Here is a 15505-nt window from a genome sequence, read left to right as displayed (position 1 = left end):
AGAGTTATCACTGTGTTATCTGTGGTTTTACATAGGACTGCATTTAACACTACTACATTATCTGTACTCAGAGAGTTATCACTGTGTGTTATCTGTGGTGTTACACAGGACTGCAGGTAACATCTACTACATTATCTGTAATCAGAGAGTTATCACTGTGTTATCTGTGGTTTTACATAGGACTGCATTTAACACTACTACATTATCTGTACTCAGAGAGTTGTCACTGTTATCTGTGGTGTTACATAGGACTGCAGGTAACACTACTACATTATCTGTAATCATAGAGTTATCACTGTGTTATCTGTGGTGTTACATAGGACTGCAGGTAATATCTACTACATTATTTGTACTCAGAGAGTTATCACTGTGTTATCTGTGGTGTTACATAGGACTGCAGGTAACATCTACTACATTATCTGTACTCAGAGAGTTATCACTGTGTGTTATCTGTGGTGTTACATAGGACTGCAGGTAACATCTACTACATTATCTGTAATCAGAGAGTTATCACTGTGTTATCTGTGGCGTTACATAGGACTGCAGGTAACATCTACTACATTATCTGTACTCAGAGAGTTATCACTGTGTTATCTGTGGTGTTACATAGGACTGCAGGTGACACTACTACATTATCTGTACTCAGAGAGTTATCACTGTGTGTTATCTGTGGTGTTACATAGGACTGCAGGTAATATCTACTACATTATCTGTAGTCAGAGAGTTATCACTGTGTATTATCTGTGGTGTTACATAGGACTGCAGGTAACACTACTACATTATCTGTACTCAGAGAGTTATCACTGTGTTATCTGTGGTGTTACATAGGACTGCAGGTAACATCTACTACATTATCTGTACTCAGAGAGTTATCACTGTGTTATCTGTGGTGTTACATAGGACTGCAGGTAACATCTACTACATTATCTGTACTCAGAGAGTTATCACTGTGTTATCTGTGGCGTTACATAGGACTGCAGGTAACATCTACTACATTATCTGTACTCAGAGAGTTATCACTGTGTTATCTGTGGTGTTACATAGGACTGCAGGTAACATCTACTACATTATCTGTACTCAGAGTGTTATCACTGTGTTATCTGTGGTGTTACATAGGACTGCAGGTGACATCTACTACATTATCTGTACTCAGAGAGTTATCACTGTGTTATCTGTGGTGTTACATAGGACTGCAGGTGACACTACTACATTATCTGTACTCAGAGAGTTATCACTGTGTGTTATCTGTGGTGTTACATAGGACTGCAGGTAACACTACTACATTATCTGTACTCAGAGTTATCACTGTGCTATCTGTGGTGTTACATAGGACTGCAGGTAACATCTACTACATTATCTGTACTCAGAGAGTTATCACTGTGTTATCTGTGGTGTTACATAGGACTGCAGGTAACACTACTACATTATCTGTACTCAGGGAGTTATCACTGTGTTATCTGCGGTGTTACATAGGACTGCAGGTAACATCTACTACATTATCTGTACTCAGAGAATTATCACTGTTATCTGTGGTATTACATAGGACTGCAGGTAACATCTACTACATTATCTGTAATCATAGAGATATCACTGTGTTAACTGTGGTGTCACATAGGACTGCAGGTAACATCTACTACATTATCTGTACTCAGAGAGTTATCACTGTGTTATCTGTGGTGTTACATAGGACTGCAGGTAATATCTACTACATTATCTGTACTCAGAGTTATCACTGTGTTATCTGTGGTGTTACATAGGACTGCAGGTAACATCTACTACATTATCTGTACTCAGAGAGTTATCACTATTTTATCTGTGGGGTTACATAGGACTGCAGGTAACACTACTACTTTATCTGTAATCAGAGAGCTATCACTGTGTTATCTGTGGTGTTACATAGGACTGCAGGTAATATCTACTACATTATCTGTACTCAGAGTTATCACTGTGTTATCTGTGGTGTTACATAGGACTGCAGGTAACATCTACTACATTATCTGTACTCAGAGTTATCACTGTGTGTTATCTGTGGTGTTACATAGGGCTGCAGGTAACACTACTACATTATCTGTACTCAGAGAGTTATCACTGTGTTATCTGTGGTGTTACATAGGACTGCAGGTAACATCTACTACATTATCTGTAATCAGAGAGTTATCACTGTTATCTGTGGTGTTACATAGGACTGCAGGTAACATCTACATTATCTGTACTCAGAGAGTTATCACTGTGTTATCTGTGGTGTTACATAGGACTGCAGGTAACATCTACTACATTATCTGTACTCAGAGAGTTATCACTGTGTTATCTGTGGTGTTACATAGGACTGCAGGCAACACTACTACATTATCTGTACTCAGAGAGTTATCACTGTGTGTTATCTGTAGTGTTACATAGGACTGCAGGTAACATCTACTACATTATCTGTACTCAGGGAGTTATCACTGTGTTATCTGTGGTGTTACATAGGACTGCAGGTAACACTACTACATTATCTGTAATCAGAGAGTTATCACTGTGTTATCTGTGGTGTTACATAGGACTGCAGGTAACACTACTACATTATCTGTACTCAGAGAGTTATCACTGTGTTATTTGTGGTGTTACATAGGACTGCTGGTAAAACTACTACATTATCTGTACTCAGAGAGTTATCACTGTGTTATCTGTGGTATTACATAGGACTGCAGGTAATATCTACTACATTATCTGTACTCAGAGAGTTATCACTGTGTTATCTGTGGTGTTACATAGGACTGCAGGTAACACCTACTACATTATCTGTGCTCAGAGAGTTATCACTGTGTTATCTGTGGTGTTACATAGGACTGCAGGTAACACTACTACATTATCTGTACTCAGAGAGTTATCACTGTGTTATCTGTGGTGTTACATAGGACTGCAGGTAACATCTACTACATTATCTGTACTCAGAGAGTTATCACTGTGTTATCTGTGGTGTTACATAGGACTGCAGGTAATATCTACTACATTATCTGTACTCAGAGAGTTATCACTGTGTTATCTGTGGTGTTACATAGGACTGCAGGTAACACTACTACATTATCTGTAATCAGAGAGCTATCACTGTGTGTTATCTGTGGTGTTACATAGGACTGCAGGCAACACTACTACATTATCTGTACTCAGAGAGTTATCACTGTGTTATCTGTGGTGTTACATAGGACTGCAGGTAATATCTACTACATTATCTGTACTCAGAGAGTTATCACTGTGTTATCTGTGGTGTTACATAGGACTGCAGTTAACACTACTTCATTATCTGTACTCAGAGAATTCTCACTGTGTTATCTGTGGTGTTACATAGGACTGCAGGTAACATCTACTACATTATCTGTACTCAGAGAGTTATCACTGTGTTATCTGTGGTTTTACATAGGACTGCATTTAACACTACTACATTATCTGTACTCAGAGAGTTATCACTGTGTGTTATCTGTGGTGTTACATAGGACTGCAGGTAACATCTACTACATTATCTGTAATCAGAGAGTTATCACTGTGTTATCTGTGGTTTTACATAGGACTGCATTTAACACTACTACATTATCTGTACTCAGAGAGTTATCACTGTGTGTTATCTGTGGTGTTACACAGGACTGCAGGTAACATCTACTACATTATCTGTACTCCGCGTTATCACTGTGTTATCTGTGGTGTTACATAGGACTGCAGGTAATATCTACTACATTATCTGTACTCAGAGAGTTATCACTGTGTTATCTGTGGTGTTACATAGGACTGCAGGTAACACTACTACATTATCTGTAATCAGAGAGTTATCACTGTGTTATCTGTGGTGTTACATAGGACTGCAGGTAACATCTACAACATTATTTGTAATCAGAGAGTTATCACTGTGTTATCTGTGGTTTTACATAGGACTGCATTTAACACTACTACATTATCTGCACTCAGAGAGTTGTCACTGTTATCTGTGGTGTTACATAGGACTGCAGGTAACACTACTACATTATCTGTACTCAGAGTGTTATCACTGTGTTATCTGTGGTGTTACATAGGACTGCAGGTAACACTACTACATTATCTGTAATCATAGAGTTATCACTGTGTTATCTGTGGTGTTACATAGGACTGCAGGTAATATCTACTACATTATCTGTACTCAGAGAGTTATCACTGTGTTATCTGTGGTGTTACATAGGACTGCAGGTAACATCTACTACATTATCTGTACTCAGAGAGTTATCACTGTGTGTTATCTGTGGTGTTACATAGGACTGCAGGTAACATCTACTACATTATCTGTAATCAGAGAGTTATCACTGTGTTATCTGTGGCGTTACATAGGACTGCAGGTAACATCTACTACATTATCTGTACTCAGAGAGTTATCACTGTGTTATCTGTGGTGTTACATAGGACTGCAGGTGACACTACTACATTATCTGTACTCAGAGAGTTATCACTGTGTGTTATCTGTGGTGTTACATAGGACTGCAGGTATTATCTACTACATTATCTGTAGTCAGAGAGTTATCACTGTGTATTATCTGTGGTGTTACATAGGACTGCAAGTAACACTACTACATTATCTGTACTCAGAGAGTTATCACTGTGTTATCTGTGGTGTTACATAGGACTGCAGGTAACATCTACTACATTATCTGTACTCAGAGAGTTATCACTGTGTTATCTGTGGCGTTACATAGGACTGCAGGTAACATCTACTACATTATCTGTACTCAGAGAGTTATCACTGTGTTATCTGTGGTGTTACATAGGACTGCAGGTAACATCTACTACATTATCTGTACTCAGAGTGTTATCACTGTGTTATCTGTGGTGTTACATAGGACTGCAGGTGACATCTACTACATTATCTGTACTCAGAGAGTTATCACTGTGTTATCTGTGGTGTTACATAGGACTGCAGGTGACACTACTACATTATCTGTACTCAGAGAGTTATCACTGTGTGTTATCTGTGGTGTTACATAGGACTGCAGGTAATATCTACTACATTATCTGTAGTCAGAGAGTTATCACTGTGTATTATCTGTGGTGTTACATAGGACTGCAGGTAACATCTACTACATTATGTGTAATCAGAGAGTTATCACTGTGTTATCTGTGGTGTTACATAGGACTGCAGGTAACATCTACTACATTATCTGTACTCAGAGAGTTATCACTGTGTTATCTGTGGTGTTACATAGGACTGCAGGTGACATCTACTACATTATCTGTAATCAGAGAGTTATTACTGTGTTATCTGTGGTGTTACATAGGACTGCAGGTAACACTACTACATTATCTGTACTCAGAGAGTTATCACTGTGTGTTATGTTATCTGTGGTGTTACATAGGACTGCAGGTAATATCTACTACATTATCTGTACTCAGAGAGTTATCACTGTGTTATCTGTGGTGTTACATAGGACTGCAGGTAACACTACTACATTATCTGTACTCAGAGAATTCTCACTGTGTTATCTGTGGTGTTACATAGGACTGCAGGTAACATCTACTACATTATCTGTACTCAGAGAGTTATCACTGTGTTATCTGTGGTGTTACATAGGACTGCAGGTAACATCTACTACATTATCTGTACTCAGAGAGTTATCACTGTGTTATCTGTGGTGTTACATAGGACTGCAGGTAACATCTACTACATTATCTGTACTCAGAGAGTTATCACTGTGTTATCTGTGGCGTTACATAGGACTGCAGGTAACATCTACTACATTATCTGTACTCAGAGAGTTATCACTGTGTTATCTGTGGTGTTACATAGGACTGCAGGTAACATCTACTACATTATCTGTACTCAGAGAGTTATCACTGTGTTATCTGTGGTGTTACATAGGACTGCAGGTGACACTACTACATTATCTGTACTCAGAGAGTTATCACTGTGTATTATCTGTGGTGTTACATAGGACTGCAGGTAACATCTACTACATTATGTGTAATCAGAGAGTTATCACTGTGTTATCTGTGGTGTTACATAGGACTGCAGGTAACATCTACTACATTATCTGTACTCAGAGAGTTATCACTGTGTGTTATCTGTGGTGTTACATAGGACTGCAGGTAACATCTACTACATTATCTGTACTCAGAGAGTTATCACTGTGTTATCTGTGGTGTTACATAGGACTGCAGCTAACATCTACTACATTATCTGTACTCAGAGTTATCACTGTGCTATCTGTGGTGTTACATAGGACTGCAGGTAACATCTACTACATTATCTGTACTCAGAGAGTTATCACTGTGTTATCTGTGGTGTTTACATAGGACTGCAGGTGACATCTACTACATTATCTGTAATCAGAGAGTTATTACTGTGTTATCTGTGGTGTTACATAGGACTGCAGGTAATATCTACTACATTATCTGTACTCAGAGTTATCACTGTGTTATCTGTGGTGTTACATAGGACTGCAGGTAAAACTACTACATTATCTGTACTCAGAGAGTTATCACTGTGTGTTATCTGTGGTGTTACATAGGACTGCAGGTAACATCTACTACATTATCTGTACTCAGGGAGTTATCACTGTGTTATCTGCGGTGTTACATAGGACTGCAGGTAACATCTACTACATTATCTGTACTCAGAGAATTATCACTGTTATCTGTGGTGTTACATAGGACTGCAGGTAACATCTACTATATTATCTGTAATCAGAGAGTTATCACTGTGTTATCTGTAGTGTTACATAGGACTGCAGGTAACACTACTACATTACCTGTATTCAGAGAGTTATCACTGTGTTATCTGTGGTGTTACATAGGACTGCGGGTAACATTACTACATTATCTGTAATCAGAGAGTTATCACTGTGTTATCTGTGGTGTTACATAGGACTGCAGGTAACACTACTACATTATCTGTACTCAGAGTGTTATCACTGTGTTATCTGTAGTGTTACATAGGACTGCAGGTAACATCTACTACATTATTTGTAATCAGAGAGTTATCACTGTGTTATCTGTGGTGTTACATAGGACTGCAGGTAACATCTACTACATTATCTGTAATCAGAGAGTTATCACTATTTTATCTGTGGTGTTACATAGGACTGCAGGTAACACTACTACATTATCTGTACTCAGAGAGTTATCACTGTGTTATCTGTTGTGTTACATAGGACTGCAGGTAACACTGCTACATTATCTGTACTCCGAGAGTTATCACTGTTATCTGTGGTGTTACATAGGACTGCAGGTAACATCTACTACATTATCTGTACTCAGAGAGTTATCACTGTGTTTTCTGTGGTGTTACATAGGACTGCAGGTAACACTACTACATTATCTGTACTCAGAGAATTCTCACTGTGTTATCTGTGGTGTTACATAGGACTGCAGGTAACAGCTACTACATTATCTGTACTCAGAGAATTATCACTGTGTTATCTGTGGTGTTACATAGGACTGCAGGTAACACTACTACATTATCTGTACTCAGAGAGTTATCACTGTGTTATCTGTGGTGTTACATAGGACTGCAGGTAACACTACTACATTATCTGTACTCAGAGTTATCACTGTGCTATCTGTGGTGTTACATAGGACTGCAGGTAACATCTACTACATTATCTGTACTCAGAGAGTTATCCCTGTGTTATCTATGGTGTTACATAGGACTGCAGGCAACATCTACTACATTATCTGTACGCAGAGAGTTATCACTGTGTTATCTGTGGTGTTACATAGGACTGCAGGTAATATCTACTACATTATCTGTAATCAGAGAGTTATCACTGTGTTATCTGTGGTGTTACATAGGACTGCAGGTAACACTACTACATTACCTGTATTCAGAGAGTTATCACTGTGTTATCTGTGGTGTTACATAGGACTGCGGGTAACATTACTACATTATCTGTAATCAGAGAGTTGTCACTGTTATCCGTGGTGTTACATAGGACTGCAGGTAACATCTACTACATTATCTGTACTCAGAGAGTTACCACTGTGTTATATGTGGTGTTACATAGGACTGCAGGTAACATCTACTACATTATCTGTAATCAGAGAGTTATCACTGTGTTATCTGTGGTGTTACATGGGACTGCAGGTCACATCTACTACATTATCTGTACTCAGAGAGTTATCACTGTGTGTTATCTGTGGTGTTACATAGGACTTCAGGTAACACTACTACATTATCTGTACTCAGAGAGTTATCACTGTGTTATCTGTGGTGTTACATAGGACTGCAGGTAACACTACTACATTATCTGTACTCAGAGAGTTATCACTGTGTTATCTGTGGGGTTACATAGGACTGCAGGTAACACTACTACATTATCTGTACTCAGAGAGTTATCACTGTGTTATCTGTGGTGTTACATAGGACTGCAGGTAACACTACTACATTATCTGTACTCAGAGTTATCACTGTGCTATCTGTGGTGTTACATAGGACTGCAGGTAACAGCTACTACATTATCTGTACTCAGAGAATTATCACTGTGTTATCTGTGGTGTTACATAGGACTGCAGGTAACACTACTACATTATCTGTACTCAGAGAGTTATCACTGTGTTATCTGTGGTGTTACATAGGACTGCAGGTAACACTACTACATTATCTGTACTCAGAGTTATCACTGTGCTATCTGTGGTGTTACATAGGACTGCAGGTAACATCTACTACATTATCTGTACTCAGAGAGTTAGCCCTGTGTTATCTATGGTGTTACATAGGACTGCAGGCAACATCTACTACATTATCTGTACGCAGAGAGTTATCACTGTGTTATCTGTGGTGTTACATAGGACTGCAGGTAATATCTACTACATTATCTGTAATCAGAGAGTTATCACTGTGTTATCTGTGGTGTTACATAGGACTGCAGGTAACACTACTACATTACCTGTATTCAGAGAGTTATCACTGTGTTATCTGTGGTGTTACATAGGACTGCGGGTAACATTACTACATTATCTGTAATCAGAGAGTTGTCACTGTTATCCGTGGTGTTACATAGGACTGCAGGTAACATCTACTACATTATCTGTACTCAGAGAGTTATCACTGTGTTATCTGTGGTGTTACATAGGACTGCAGGTCACATCTACTACATTATCTGTAATCAGAGAGTTATCACTGTGTTATCTGTGGTGTTACATGGGACTGCAGGTCACATCTACTACATTATCTGTACTCAGAGAGTTATCACTGTGTGTTATCTGTGGTGTTACATAGGACTTCAGGTAACACTACTACATTATCTGTACTCAGAGAGTTATCACTGTGTTATCTGTGGTGTTACATAGGACTGCAGGTAACACTACTACATTATCTGTACTCAGAGAGTTATCACTGTGTTATCTGTGGTGTTACATAGGACTGCAGGTAACATCTACTACATTATCTGTAATCAGAGAGTTATCACTATTTTATCTGTGGTGTTACATAGGACTGCAGGTAACACTACTACATTATCTGTACGCAGAGAGTTATCACTGTGTTATCTGTGGTGTTACATAGGACTGCAGGTAACACTACTACATTATCTGTACTCCGAAAGTTATCACTGTGTTATCTGTGGTGTTACATAGGACTGCAGGTAACATCTACTACATTATCTGTACTCAGAGAGTTATCACTGTGTTATCTGTGGGGTTACATAGGACTGCAGGTAACACTACTACATTATCTGTACTCCGAAAGTTATCACTGTGTTATCTGTGGTGTTACATAGGACTGCAGGTAACACTACTAAATGATCTGTACTCAGAGAGTTATCACTGTGTGTTATCTGTGGTGTTACATAGGACTGCAGGTAACATTTACTACATTATCTGTACTCAGAGAGTTATCACTGTGTTATCTGTGGGGTTACATAGGACTGCAGGTAACACTACTACATTATCTGTACTCCGAAAGTTATCACTGTGTTATCTGTGGTGTTACATAGGACTGCAGGTAACACTACTAAATTATCTGTACTCAGAGAGTTATCACTATTTTATCTGTGGTGTTACATAGGACTGCAGGTAACACTACTACATTATCTGTACTCAGAGAGTTATCACTGTGTTATCTGTGGTGTTACATAGGACTGCAGGCGACATCCACTATATTATCTGTGCTCAGAGAGTTATCACTGTGTTATCTGTGGTGTTACATAGGACTGCAGGTAACACTACTACATTATCTGTACTCAGAGAGTTATCACTGTGTGTTATCTGTGGTGTTACATAGGACTGCAGGTAACATCTACTACATTATCTGTACTCAGAGAGTTATCACTGTGTTATCTGTGGTGTTACATAGGACTGCAGGTAACATCTACTACATTATCTGTAATCAGAGAGTTATCACTGTGTTATCTGTGGTGTTACATGGGACTGCAGGTCACATCTACTACATTATCTGTACTCAGAGAGTTATCACTGTGTGTTATCTGTGGTGTTACATAGGACTTCAGGTAACACTACTACATTATCTGTACTCAGAGAGTTATTACTGTGTTATCTGTGGTGTTACATAGGACTGCAGGTAACACTACTACATTATCTGTACTCAGAGAGTTATCACTGTGTTATCTGTGGTGTTACATAGGACTGCAGGTAACATCTACTACATTATCTGTAATCAGAGAGTTATCACTATTTTATCTGTGGTGTTACATAGGACTGCAGGTAACACTACTACATTATCTGTACGCAGAGAGTTATCACTGTGTTATCTGTGGTGTTACATAGGACTGCAGGTAACACTACTACATTATCTGTACTCAGGGAGTTATCACTGTGTTATCTGTGGTGTTACATAGGACTGCAGGTAACATCTACTACATTATCTGTACTCAGAGAGTTATCACTGTGTTATCTGTGGTGTTACATAGGACTGCAGGTAACATCTACTACATTAATTGTAATCAGAGGGTTATCACTATTTTATCTGTGGTGTTACATAGGACTGCAAGTAACATCTACTACATTATCTGTACTCAGGGAGTTATCACTGTGTTATCTGTGGTGTTACATAGGACTGCAAGTAACATCTACTACATTATCTGTACTCAGAGAGTTATCACTGTGTTATCTGTGGTGTTACATAGGACTGCAAGTAACATCTACTACATTATCTGTACTCAGAGAGTTATCACTGTGTTATCTGTGGTGTTACATAGGACTGCAGGTAACATCTACTACATTATCTGTACTCAGAGAGTTATCACTGTGTTATCTGTGGTGTTACATAGGACTGCAGGTAACACTGATACATTATCTGTAATCAGAGGGTTATCACTATTTTATCTGTGGTGTTACATAGGACTGCAGGTAACATCTACTACATTATCTGTACTCAGAGAGTTATCACTGTGTTATCTGTGGTGTTACATAGGACTGCAGGTAACATCTACTACATTATCTGTACTCAGAGAGTTATCACTGTTATCTGTGGTGTTACATAGGACTGCAGGTAACATCTACTACAATATCTGTACTCAGAGAGTTATCACTGTGTTATCTGTGGTGTTACATAGGACTGCAGGTAACATCTACTACAATATCTGTACTCAGGGAGTTATTACTGTGTTATCTGTGGTGTTACATAGGACTGCAGGTAACACTACTACATTATCTCTATCACTGTGTGTTATTAAATGGAAACACTTTCAGCTCTGCTTCATACATATATTTATGTACAGGTGTCTTCACATAATAACTGCCCCCCGTGTGATCTCCCATCATGCTGCGTTTACAGGCCAAGAATTTCCCCCTCCCCAGTTTTGTGTTTTTCTGGCGCAGGTCTCGCCCCTCCCCCCGTGACCCTCTCTCTACATTTCAGCAGGATAAAGGTAAAGAGCGTACAGAGAACTATCAAGTCTCTTTTTTTTTACGTCTCCGATCAGTGAAACGTGACTCAGCATAGACCGCCGTGCGCCAAATTTAGACCGCTGCAGATATTTCATGTGCGTTGTGTTGCGCCTGGAATCATAGGAGAGAACTCAGAAACAAACTCCTGGTACACTGTGACAAATGCTCATCAACAGAGACACAAACCTTGATGAGGAGACACTGAGGACGCCGTCCACACCATATGTGGGCGCCCATCATGGGGACTCCTGTTCTTGGCTTTCCGCTTCTCATTGTGATTGGTCGGAGTGATATCACTTAATGTGACCGTCACCACCAGATATGACCCAAGGAGCGGGGGAGAATTGGGTCGAGTATTGGGAGGTTCTTACTGTCAGAATCGACCCCTGCAGAGGTGGAGCGTGAAGCGAAATCTGTCCAAGATGCCCACCAGTCATTATGTGCCCTTCATAGCTCCACTGTCCTCGTATGTGGCCCACGAGCCCATGTGTTTCCTCAGGTAGGAGGCCCAGGTATATCCCCTGCACCCCCTTTACCTATGTAACACCCATGACCATGGACCGTCAGGATTACTCACCCCCTGATGGCCGCAGCCATGGATCAGTGAGCGCTGGCTCGCATCTTCACTATGCTGTGTCCTGTAGGGTGCGCGGTCTTAAAGGGCCAGTGCGCGCACCTGAATTTGATACCGAATTAACCCATGATCACCGTGGACTATAAGAAGGGCCCTGCCCCTTCCTGCATTGCCTGAGCGTTGTTGTCGTTACCTATGTTCATCTCTGCAAATGATCCCTTAGTGTTTTCCAGTTCCCAGTGTTCCCGTTCCTGCTACCTGTATCCTGTATCCCGTGCTTCCTTGTTCCAGTGCCGTTTAGAGTTGGCGTCGTGTTGTGCTGAGTACTACGCCTTCCTGGTTACACCGCGCCTGGTGTCCGCCTGCTGCCAAGGTCCCACCTGAGCCTCTTCGCTACTGTCAGAGGTTACCACAGGTACACCTATCCTATCTATAGACTTTGACTTGGTATCCTGTTGGCCAGCTGCTATACCATCAAGGCGGTACGGCCCAGTGGGTCCACACACCCAACGTGACAACCTACACCACTGACCACCCTCTAAAATAGAACCCCTCTCTTCATGTAGTTTGTCTCCACCACAAGCCCAGTCATCAGTTCTTCTCTCACAGTCGGGTTTCTTCTGCGCTGTGTCCTGACAGTGCGCTGCTCTCTCCCCCAGCAGGAAATCCCAGCATGAATCAATCACTAGCTGCATGTACAGGAACCCTTGTCTCTAACTCATCACCTCCCAAACCCAACTCCAGCAAACTCGTTTCTGCTCACAAAGGAAGCTGAGCCAAGACTGACAGGTCTTAGGTGCAACTGCAAACTCTGCACCCCCTATAGCTGCCCAGCTGCACCCATATTCTTACATAACTGGTCGATCACTAAACCATGTGACTGATCCTCTCCAGCCCTTATAATGGTCATATGACTGCGGATGCGTGTAGGGGGCGCCATTGTTTCTGTCCTTTTATAAAGGTGACGAGAACTGTAAGAGACAAGTCTCATTTATTTAGGGACACAGAGATAATAATTCAGAGCTCTCAGATAATAAGTCAGAGTCGTGATATAATAAGTCAGAGTTGTGATGTAATAAGTCAGAGTTGTGATATAATAAGTCAGAGTTGTGATATAATAAGTCACAGTCGTGATATAATAAGTCACAGTTGTGATGTAATAAGTCAGAGTCGTGATATAAGTCAGAGCTGTGAGGGTTATTGAGTCCTGGCTCTGGGTTTGGACACTCCGGACTCGACTGTCGGGACATGAAACGTTTTCCGTGTTTGATGTTGATAACACGCGGCTCGTGGAGGTGAAGGGTCGGCACGTGGCGCTGCGTTTACAGAGAAGACCGATCAATACAAAACAGCGGAATCTTCCTGGAAGCTGAGAGGTAGTTAAATTGTGGGGGAACTCTTCCTGTGACTCTACTGATGGGGGGTACGCTTCTATCCAGGGGCGTCTCTAGTTTTCTATAGGACCCTCCCTCACATTGGATATACCAGGATATATAATCTGTGTTATTGATCCCTCGCCTCTGACCCAGGATTACGGGTCACATATAGAACATCTATAAGGCCTTATTCACACGAACGTGTGCGCTTTGCGCGCATTGCAGTTCCGTGTGTCATAAGTGAATGCTGCGCGGCAGCGTAATTCTCACGCATACGCCAGGCTTATGACACGCGGTTTTGATGTTCCGTAAAAGAAATGAAGGAGGTGGTTTTATTTTTTCCTTCATTCCTTGATCTACCGTTGCGCGAATCACGCGCGTCACACGGAACTGCTTCATGTGCTGCGCGTGATTTTCATGCACCCATTGACTTCAATGGGTGCGTGATGCGCGAAAAACGGCCAAGTATAGGACATGTCGTGAGTTTTACGCAGCGGACACACACTGCGTGAAAATCACGGATTGTCTGAACGGCCCCATTGACTTACATAGTTCCGTGCGACATTTTCACGTGCGTATCACGGACGTAAGACACGTTCGTGTGAATAAGGCCTAAGGAGCAGTATAGGAGCTCAGCTGAGATGTAGGGGGTGTCTGTCCTCCAGCTTGCTGACTGTTTTCAAGCTCGAACTTGCTGGACATGTGTCCTTTTTCAACCTATGTAACAACCAGCAGAATTGTGAGTGCAGCTCTGGAGTATGCAATATAGCAAAACATCCTCTGTACAGACCCTGAACCAGCAGAACTGTAATAATTAAAGGAGCTGTCCCTATAGGAGGGGCCTCAGTTCTCTTCCATCCAGCACATGTCACTGCTCCTGAGCACTGGAATCAGTGTAAATCCTCTAAGATCGCTGGAGTTGGGTTCAGAGCTCCGGAGGAGGGGACTGGAGCTCCACCCCTGATAATAAATATGAATAAGTATAATAATAACCCAGCAAGAAACGGAGGGGAGCACGACTGCAGGATCAGACTACACAGGGTTTGTTTATAGTCTGTTACCATGGAGACACAAAGGCCTGCATAGGAGCTGTAGACACAAAACGAGAGATTTATCATCAAGACTGTTTACAAACTTGTTTTATTTTAGATGCATTGGAGCAATTAAAAAATATGTTTCTAAGGTGGAGAAACTCCTCTTCACCATCTGTGACGTTACAATGTATCAGTGCAGGTAAGAGCCAACGGCCTGGAGTCCAGGACACAGATTTGTGCTACTGCTGTGTTTACCTTACAGAGTATTGTCTATACTGATCCAGTGTAACAAGTACTCAGCTGTATAAGCAGGACCAAGTCTAGACAGTCTTTTAGCCTGAGCAACAAGATTTCCATTCACCAACAGCAAGCAGTGATCTTGAAAATGGTGAGGAATTGAAACATAGAAGCTTTATATATATATATATATATAGAAGGCTGGACCGGTCCTTGAATACACTTACATCAATTATACTAATACTATTTGCCTTGTTCTGATCTTGAGTTGCACTCATGCTCCAATCACCTCCAGAGCTGCATTCAAGGATACATTGTGGTTTTCTCAAACCCCAGAACTGGGAAACAGTCAAGAGAAGTAACAAGAGAAAACCTGCTGGTCTGAGGCTGCGGCCACAATCTACAGCGCCCATCTGTTCCTGCAGACACAGCCCCTTACAGCACAG

This window comes from Rhinoderma darwinii, unplaced genomic scaffold (genome assembly GCF_050947455.1).
Source record: "Rhinoderma darwinii isolate aRhiDar2 unplaced genomic scaffold, aRhiDar2.hap1 Scaffold_1868, whole genome shotgun sequence".
NCBI classification, from domain to species: Eukaryota; Metazoa; Chordata; class Amphibia; order Anura; family Rhinodermatidae; genus Rhinoderma; species Rhinoderma darwinii.
The sequence above is the reverse complement of the archived record's forward strand: the minus strand, read 5'-3'. Positions refer to the sequence as shown.